Genomic DNA, 9,802 nt, shown 5'->3' with positions numbered 1-9,802 from the left:
ACATAATACTCCATGTATTGAATTGACAAAGTATTATGGGTGGGATTGTCCAACCTTGTCCGTGATCCAAGTGAGAACAGAGAATTTGGCATTCCAGCCAAGACTCCATTCGCTTTCAGTTGCACCAGAGAATCTCAGTCATGGGCAAGGATGGAGGTTTTCAGCAACAGTTTAAGAACTGCCCGTGTTGAGTGCTGAGTCTATTAAACTACCCAAAATCTAATTCAACTGCTCTTGCAGCTATTTCCGCATCCATTGTGGAATACTTTGCTTACATAATACAGTAACTGAAGTAAAAATTAACTCACTGAATGTAAAATCTTCTGTGATATTCCTGACAGATAGAATATGTCAGGCTAAATCTGGCTATTTACTTATGCCACCCACTTTTTCTTCCTAAGAGCAATATTTGTTCATATTAAATTCATTTATGATAGTCCACCAACTCACATGTTTTGCCTGATATATTATTATTAATCAGGGTGCTTTCTAATATCTAATTGCATCTCCCAGTTTGGCATCTTCTGTGAATTTGAACAGTTTGTACTGAGCTTCTGAAGCCAAGTTCTGAGCATCAGTTAGAAAAAATGCCAACATGTGAAATGGCAAAGTAAAATTAAATATTATTTGTCATTTGGATGAAACATACTGCTTTGAATAGTAACACTGAGTTTTCAATCCAGTAAGTCTTCTACCAATGTGAAACCCTGGGAGGAACCCATAATGCAATCATTTCTTTCTGTTCAGCAGCAATATTTTATTGTATTAGGGCGGCACAGTGGCACAGTGGTTAGCACTGCTGCCTCACAGTGCCAGGGACTTGGGTTCGATTGTGGCCTCAGGTCACTGTCTGTGTGGAGCTAGCACGTTCTCCCCATGTCTGCATGGGTTTCCTCTGGATGCTCCAGTTTCCTCCCACAGTCCAAAGATGTGCAGGCTAGGTTGATTGGTCATGCTAAATTCACCTTTAGGGCCCGATTTTACCATTGCGTCGTGCCCGTTTTCAGGCGCAAAAACGTCGTAAGGTTGGGTGTGAGGCCATTAACGCGATCCGCGCCCATGTCTGCACAGACTGCCACTTTACCGAAACCTGGGAATGGCAGCGATTTGATTCGCGCCCAAAACGGGTGCAACAGTGATTTAAATGCATTTGCTTGTATTTAAATTGAATTAATGAACTGCCCGCCCAACTTTATCAGCATTTCCCCCTTTACCACCGCGTTTGCCAATCCGGAACCGCGCCGTAATGGACCTGCTAAATAAAAGTCTGAATCGGACGCTCCAGCTTCTGAAGGGCGCGTTCAGTGCTTCCAACGGCTCTCTGACTCAGATCAGTGGTTGGAGGGGAGGAAGGAGGCGGGTCAGATCATTCTCTGGTTGGAGGGGAGGAGGGGAGTGAGGCCAGATTGTTGTCTGGCGGGGGGGTTGTGGGGGGGGGGGGGGGAGAGGAGGAGGAGGAGGAGAAGGCAGGTCAGATGTGTCTCTGGTGGGGGGGGAGGGGGTGGGCGGATCGTTGTTTGTTGGTGGGGGGGAGGGCTGATCGTTCTCTGGTGGGGAAGGAAAAGGAGGCGGGTCAGATGTTCCTCTGGGGGGGGAGGGGTGAGTGAAGCCAAACCATTCTCTGGGGGGAGTTGAGTGAGGCCAGATCGTTGTCTTGGCGGGGGGAGGTGAGGCCAGACCATTCTCTGGGGGGTGGAATGAGTGAGGCCAGATCGTTGTCTGGGGATGGGGGGGCGTGAGTGAGGCCAGACCATTCTCTTAGGGGGGATGAGTGAGGCCAAACCACTGTCTGGGGGTGGAGGGGGGAGGAGGGAGACGGGTAAGATGTATCTCTGGTGGCGGGGGCGGGGGGGGGGAGGGGGGCCGATGGATCTCTGGTGGGGGGGCAGACGGATCTCTGGTGAGGGCGCGGCGGGGGGGGGTCCGCTGCCAATCTGCAGGCGATTGGTGGGGGGGGGGGGTAGGGGGGCAGGGATGGTGATCATTCTGGGTAGCGGGGGTTGGATAAGGGGGACAGTGATGTGTGTGGGTAGTGGGGGGGTGGGTAAGGGGGACACAGTGATGTGTGTGGGTAGTGGTGGGGTGGATAAGGGGGACAGTGACATGTGTGGATTGTGGGGGGGGTGGATAAGGGGGACAGTGATGTGTGTGGGTAGTGGGGGGGGGGTGGGTAAGGGGGACAGTGATGTGTGTGGGTAGTGGGGGGGGGTAGGTAAGGGGGACAGTGATGTGTGTGGGTAGTGGGGGGGGGGCGGGGGGGGGGTAAAGGGTCAGTGATGTGTGTGTGCACCATCGCTCCCGCTTTTCGTTCCCGAGCCGCTTTCTGCGCTTTCTGCAGTCCGGATGCGATCTGACACAGGCGTGCTTTTTCAAATTGTTTTTCTAACTGCACATGCGCGATTCAGAGCTCCGATCGTTTCGGGCGCGCTAAGCCCCGCCCACAGCGCGAATGGGACCCGCAATTTTTTTTCCAGGCTGCGTGCGTATGGGGGCGCCTGAAAGCAGATTTGTGGTAATCAAAGCTGGCAGCAGAACCGATGAACATCTGGTCATTCAAATCAATGTATTCGATTTGTATGTCTTACAAAATAATCCAAAGAAAAAAATCCAATAATTTAATTAGTTCCTTTGAATGCAAAACTCTCTCCCGCTCTCTTGCCCCTGCAGGGAAGAGTAATCTGTGGCTGGTAGTGTACCAGTGATGGTGTTTCCCTTTACAGGCCCAGCTTGGTCCTTCTCTAGTGTCTCCTCTTGGAATTGTACTGATCTTGTTGCCGGTTTTCATGCGGATCCACTGTGGAATCGGCCGGTTTTGCTTCATCTTCTTAGCGAGGAATCGCTTCATCCTGAAGGTTTTGTGGGATGGCATGGCCGCATGTCCACTCCGGCAGGAGGGATTTGTTCCTCCGGTGGGGAGGAGGGATTGCCCGCAGAGTGGCGGTGGATCCCCTGCCCCCTCCCTCCCCACCGATCGGTTGCACACTGGCAGCAGAAACCCCCGCCCCCGACCAGAGGATGATCTGGGTCCCACCCCCCTCCTCCCACCCCCTTCCCCCAACCAGAGGATGATCTGGGTCCCGCCCCCCCCTCCTCTCCCACCCCTCCCCCACCCCCCCAGAGGATGACTATCAGAGAGCCGCTCTCTCCGCTCTCTGCTTTTATTTCCTTTCGCGCCCGGGTGCGCTCCGTCAGATTTTTTTCGAACTGCGCATGCGCAGTTCAGAGCTCCGATCAGTCCGCCAGCGCTAAGCCCCGCCCACAGCGCGAATCGGACCGGTGCCGGCAAAACGTGTATGGGCTCGCTGGAAAGAGGATTCCAGGCGCGGATCTATTTGACGCCCGGATTCGGCACTTAGACTCCAAATGGTAAAATAGGGCCCATAGAGTTACGAGGATATGACCTGGATGGGGTTGTTCCTGGTGCAGGCCCGATGGACTGAATGGTCGGGATTCTATAATTTTACCTCTGTCAAATAGGATTGAGATACGCTGCAATTCAGTGAGTGGTATCACACATTGTTACAGTACAAGCAAATGTTATGCTGAATATTGATAACTGGTTTGGTATAATTAATTGGTACTGGGGGCATAAAGGCTGTTATATAAATACAAGTCTTATAAAAAAAATAAGCTAAATGAGATGTTTTTTCTGGGATTCATGTAAGAATAAGAATAATTATAATTTGGAAAATTTTCATTTTCTTCTTACCAATTACCTCTCTGTCTCCTGAAGTCATTGTGATAGATCTTGACTTTATACAACAGTATGAAATGAGTGATCACAAAATGACAGCCTGTTTTACATCTCTCCCATCTTTATATCCATTGATTTTAATTTAGCACACTTCATGACAGATGAAAAATAATTAAAAAGAGAAAGGCATCAAGTTATTAACCTGGAGCCTGAAATTTGCAAGCAACATATATTGACCTCTAACTGACCTCAATCACATTTCTTTCTTACAAGCCAGTTTCCTGAATCACACAAGTGGTAGGTGGGTCATAGCCTTAAAGGGGCAGTTCAGCAATAAAGCATCATGACCATGTATCTACTATCCATCAGCTGTACAAGCAATTCACCTATTATATTCCAAATTAGGTCAAACAACATGTCCAGTAAAATCACCTTAGTAATAAGTTGGGGCGGCACGGTAGCACAGTGGTTAGCACTGCTGCTTCACAGCTCCAGGGACCTGGGTTCGATTCCCAGCTTGGGTCACTGTCTGTGTGGAGTTTGCACATTCTCCTCGTGTCTGCGTGGGTTTCCTCCGGGTGCTCCGGTTTCCTCCCACAGTCCAAAGATGTGCGGGTTAGGTTGATTGGCCATGCTAAAATTGCCCCCTCGTATCTTGGGATGCGTGGATTAGTGGGTAAAATATGTAGGGATATGGGGGGTGGGATTGTGGTCGGTGCAGACTCGATGGGCCGAATGGCCTCTTTCTGTACTGTAGGGTTTCTATGATTTCTATGAAGTGCAATGCACAGATTTAAAGTTTATTTATTAGTGTCACAAGTAGGCTTACATTAATACTGCAATGAAGTTCCTGTGAAAATCCCCTAGTTTCCACACTCTGGCGCCTGTTTGGGTACACTGAGGGAGAGTTTAGCATGGACAATGCACCAAACCAACACATCTTTCGGACTTGTGGTCTATTTAATCACCAAGGTCATCAGTAATACCATGCTTTTTGGCCAACTCTTCCTGAGCTGAATCTTGCTCATACCTTTGTGGAAGCAGTTTTATTAAAGCATTCTTGAATTTCTTCTGTACATACAGCTGCCAAATCCCCAGTGAGCTTGCTGCAGATCTGCACACATGCACATTAAAAGTTTCTTTAAACAGAAATCCAATCTCTGTTATTTGTTAATAAAACCTTTGAGATTTTTTTTATTCCCAGTACTTTTATAGTCAGCCATGCATGTTCCAGTGGAGTCAGAAATTAAACAATATTGAGCAGCGCTATTGGGTATCTTCGGCAGTTAGCAATTGTAAGCTACCACACTCAGTGAAATCAAACTGTGGCCACAGCCATTGATGTTTTTGTAATATCATCTGAGGGTCTGATTCCATTTGTTGTGTAGATTTTCCAATCAATCTACATACAATGACAAAATGTCCTGCTTAGCTTCCTTCATAAATATATACTGTGGTAATCAAAGCTGGCAGCAGAACCTATGAACATCTGGTCATTCAAATTAATGTATTCGATTTGTATGTCTTACAAAATAATCCAAAGAAAAAAATCCAATAATTTAATTGGTTCCTTTGAATGCAAAACTGAAGGTTTTCTGCTATCAGGTTAATATTTTCCAGAGCTTGCCATGATTAGATTTAAATTCCCTGATTTTGAAGACATGTTCCACGGGAAAGAAATCTCATGTACTTTGTGTTTCAACTTTATTACTGGAGGATTTTGGTTTATCTAGGTCACTTGTGTTATCAATTGAAGATTACATAACATCTTACCATAAGGCAAAATCCGCCAATTCTATCTCATTAAATTGAACTCTGCCTTGACATTTATTATACAGGAGAAAGTTATAAATACATGAACTGGATTAGTAGTTATCAAATGATTCCACCTTTCAGATTATTTCAATACACCTTCACCTTAACCTACGGGCAGGAAATTTTAAACACACATGTGGCTACAGTTATTAAATGTTCCCATAAATATACAACTGATATTGATACGTATCAAAGTACTTCAAATTTAAATCATACTTACTGCAAAGAAACAGACCATTCAGCCCAGCTGGTCCATGTTTTTATTTATTCACCTCAAGTCTCCTCGCACCCTTTTTCATCGAATCCCATCAACATTTAATTATATTCCTTTCTCCTTATATGCTTATGTCGCTTCCATTTGAATGCATTAATGCCAATCACCTTAGTTACTCCTTGCAGTGCGTTTCACATTCTGACCACTTTTTGAGTCGAGAAATATTTCTTATATCCCTTAACCGGTTTTATAAGTTTTTGTTTTGTTTCTCTTCCCGCACCTTGTGATGCACAAGGCAGATTTTCCACTGTTTGCATAGCTAGTTTTTCCTGGAACAGGTCACTAGCCTGTTGCTTGAGGCTTGGAGCTTGAAGGACACTACTCTGCATCAAACATGGCCAGCTAGGAGTCTATCCTGCTCTTATCTTCTGCCGTTGACCTGTGTTGGCTTTGCAGGTTGATGCTCAATCTGTTAGTCGCATTATGAACATACCTTCCTTGACCATCGGGTCTTGGGGTGGGACACAAACCCAAAACTTCTGGCTCAGAAGCAGGGATGTTATCCACTGCACCAAAAAGCTTGGTTTTGTGAGTAATCACCCCCTAGTTCTGATCTCACCTCTAAGTGGAAACAACTTCTCACATCCACCATCAAATCCTTTCATAATTTTAAGGATCTGAATCCGTTTATCCCTCAAGCTTATTGTTTCCAGTGAAAAAATTACAGCTTGTTTATAATTATCTGAATCTCTTGGCTGAACAAAAGTAATTCCTTACTGCAATTCAAAATGTTTACAGTCTTACAGAATTTTATGAAAAATCAATCTATCATCTCAACTAAAATAAGAATAAAAAATAAAAGTTTAAATAGTTTCCCGTCATTCTGACTTAGAAATAATTGAGCAAAGTCTATCCCTGGGATTTTCCAGTTCCATCTGTGGCAGGAATCACCACAGGCAGGGTGGAAAATTTGACGGACCAGCCAAAGGCCTGTTGACTGCAGGCGGCATTTCCAGGTTGCATGGCTGGTGGCACAGAAAAATTCTGGCCTATATCTCTGGCATGTTCTCCCAGTCACAAGCACAGTAAAAAGGCACATTAAATAATGATTGGATCACATTGCTACAGAGTAAAAGGAGTTTTGAAAATATTGTTTTCAGAATTATTGTCTCATTGTTCAATAAATCTTACATCAGAACACCAAATTATGTCATTATTTGAATCTTGATATAACTGTCATCTGGTGGTGTCAGTCCATGGCCCAAGTTTTTAATCATCTCTTTTCTGAAGCAGTGAGTCAAAAGGTTATGGGCTCAAGACACATTTTAATGATTTGAGCAGAAAAATCAAAGCTGACACTCAAGTGATGTTTAGTGATAATAAAGGGTTAACAGAGGGGATATGTTAATGTATGACAGAGATGATGGTGTACCACTGACATCAGTCTGCCATGTGTTGGGTTGGAACCATGCCTAGGAGCAGCACGCCTATTCTGTAACCTCTTCAGTCCTAGGGTGGTATGGTGGCACAGTGATTAGCACGGCTGCTTCACGATGCCAGGGACACAGGTTCGATTCCTGCTTTGGGTAACTGTGTGGAATTTGCACATTCTCCTCATGTCTGCGTGAGTTTCCTTCAGGTGTTCTGGTTTTCTCCCACAGTGCACAGATGTGCAGGGTAGGTGGATTGGCCTTGTTAAATTGCCCCTCAGTGTTTAGGGAGGTATGGGTTGAGTGGATTAGCCACAGTAAATGCATGGGGTTAAGGGGATAGGGTGGGGCAGCGGGCCTGAATCAGATGCTCTTTTGGAGAGTCAGTGCAGACTCGATAGGCCGAATGGCCTCTCTCGGCACTTTAGGCACTCTACAGTTCTATGGATTCTATGGTAATAAAATAGAGTTAAGCAGATACCAGTGTATGTTTATTGTCTGCCAAGAACCATGTCCCATGCCTAGAGTCTAAGTCAGAAGCATCCACCTCAGTAACGAATGCTCCACTGCTGGAGTTGTTGGGCAGAATTTTCCACTCTCTGCACAGAGAGTGGCTGAGGCGAGACAATTGGCTACACAGCTGGCTTTCCTCACCAAATAATCCAGCAGAAAAACATCTGCAGGTATGGCCCATACTGTCACGCTGGTAGGGCAGGAACAGAGGGCACCACAATCGCCGACAGAAAAAACAGGAACTGCCCACCCCCTCACCTCACTCCACATGGAGATCCCCCCTCCCACAGACTTGGGAGACTCACCCCTCCCAAGCATATGGGGAACTGCAACCCCACATGCACAAATGGAACTCCCTCCCAATGGAGCTCCACAGAGGGGCTTTCCTTGGCAATGCACCTGGCATAGGAGGCAGTGCCAGTGTACTGCCAGAGGGAATTACCAGGGTGCAGTGTCAGGACGGTGACAGGGGCAGTGTCAGGGCAGTGCCAGTGTACTGGCCCTCCATGCCCCTCTCCACCCCCAGGGGCTATATTTACCCGTGGGTTTCTTCCACCTGGTATCTGTTGTAAAAAAACTTGTTGTAAACCTCACTTACGTGACATCACACAGGGGGGAGATCCCAATACTGGGGGAACAGCTAGCGGGGAAGTCCTTTAATTAGATTACAATTTATTTAAATGGGGTTCCCATGTTGCTGGCAAGATTCTCATTTTCCGACTCTCTGATATTTTGAGTGTACATTGATATTTGTGCTCGTGGCAAACGTGGCCACAAAGTCACAGCAGTTGTCTTTTGGATAAAAGTTTAAACCAAGGTCCTGTCTACCTTTCCAGATGTAAAAGATCCTGTGATACTATTTCCAAGAGGAGCAGGGGAATTTTCAACACTGTCCTGGCCAATATCTAAGCCTCGATCAACATCACAAAAACAGTCTATCTGATCATCATCACATTGCTCTTTGTAAGAACTCTCTGTGCACAAATGTTTCCTACATTACCATAATATGGAGATGCCAGTGTTGGACTGGGGTGGGCACAGTAAGAAGGCTCACAACACTATGTCACCTGATGAAGGAGCAGCGCTCCAAAAGCTTGTGATTCCAAATAAACCTGTTGGACTTTAACCTGGTGTTGTGAGACTTCTTACTAATCCTATATTACAGCAGCAACTGTACTAACTTTTGGATGTGCTATGGTCTTGAAAGACACCATGTAAAGGCAAGTCTTTCTTTTATTTCAATGTTATATGTACGCCCTCAGATTCCATATGCACCTACTGGGCCACCAAAAACACAAACCTTCAGCAATTCTGATTTTATTCATAATATGCCATCTGAATTGATCAATGTCCTCAGTTATTTCAAATTAATACCAAAAACATTCTCGTGATGCTGCTTCACACAGCAGTTATGTATGTTTTGACACTAAAAAGTGCAATTTCATTGCGACTACAAAAAGAAAGCACTATTGTACGGGGATACAGTCAATCATCCATAGCCCAACTAAGTGACCTTGGATGCCTATCACAGCAAAGCACCTGCACAACTTGCACCAGTTAACAAAGCTCATCCTTTTAACATTTAAGTAGTGACATTTTAAGGTTTGATAAGAACACATGGTCTTGCTAATCAAGGGCGGCATAGAGTCACAGTTAAATCTGTCCTGCCTGCACTTTACTGAAACTCCGCTGTCAATTGCTGTCAGTCATGCACTTCCAATCCTTTATTTAGTGGGATTGTTACTTGGCACCAAAGTATTAACTTTCCAGTTAACGTATAAATGGTTTACAGCCCCAGCTTTACTGAGGAATAGAATACAATGCTTAATCTGAATGACATCCATCATACAAGCTCCATGAACATTTTTCATGGTGAATTTGCTGAGACAGACTTGCAAATCTTTACGCTTTACAGACATAAATGGAATTTAGAGATAAACTAAGTTGCGGGCATGGCACAATGCTTTAACAACCCAAAATTCTTCTCCAATTCTGCTGATCTTGGTGAGGGTAGGGAAAGGGGCTTCTGCAGGGACAGCCCTTAACCCCTAGGGGAAGACTCCATGACCACAGGGTGCCTGCTATATCCTCGAACCCATATGGAGGCTGCCAACGTTTACCAGGCAGCCTCCCCAC

This window comes from Mustelus asterias, chromosome 3 (assembly GCF_964213995.1).
Source record: "Mustelus asterias chromosome 3, sMusAst1.hap1.1, whole genome shotgun sequence".
Taxonomy (NCBI): Eukaryota; Metazoa; Chordata; class Chondrichthyes; order Carcharhiniformes; family Triakidae; genus Mustelus; species Mustelus asterias.
This window is presented reverse-complemented; position numbering follows the sequence as displayed.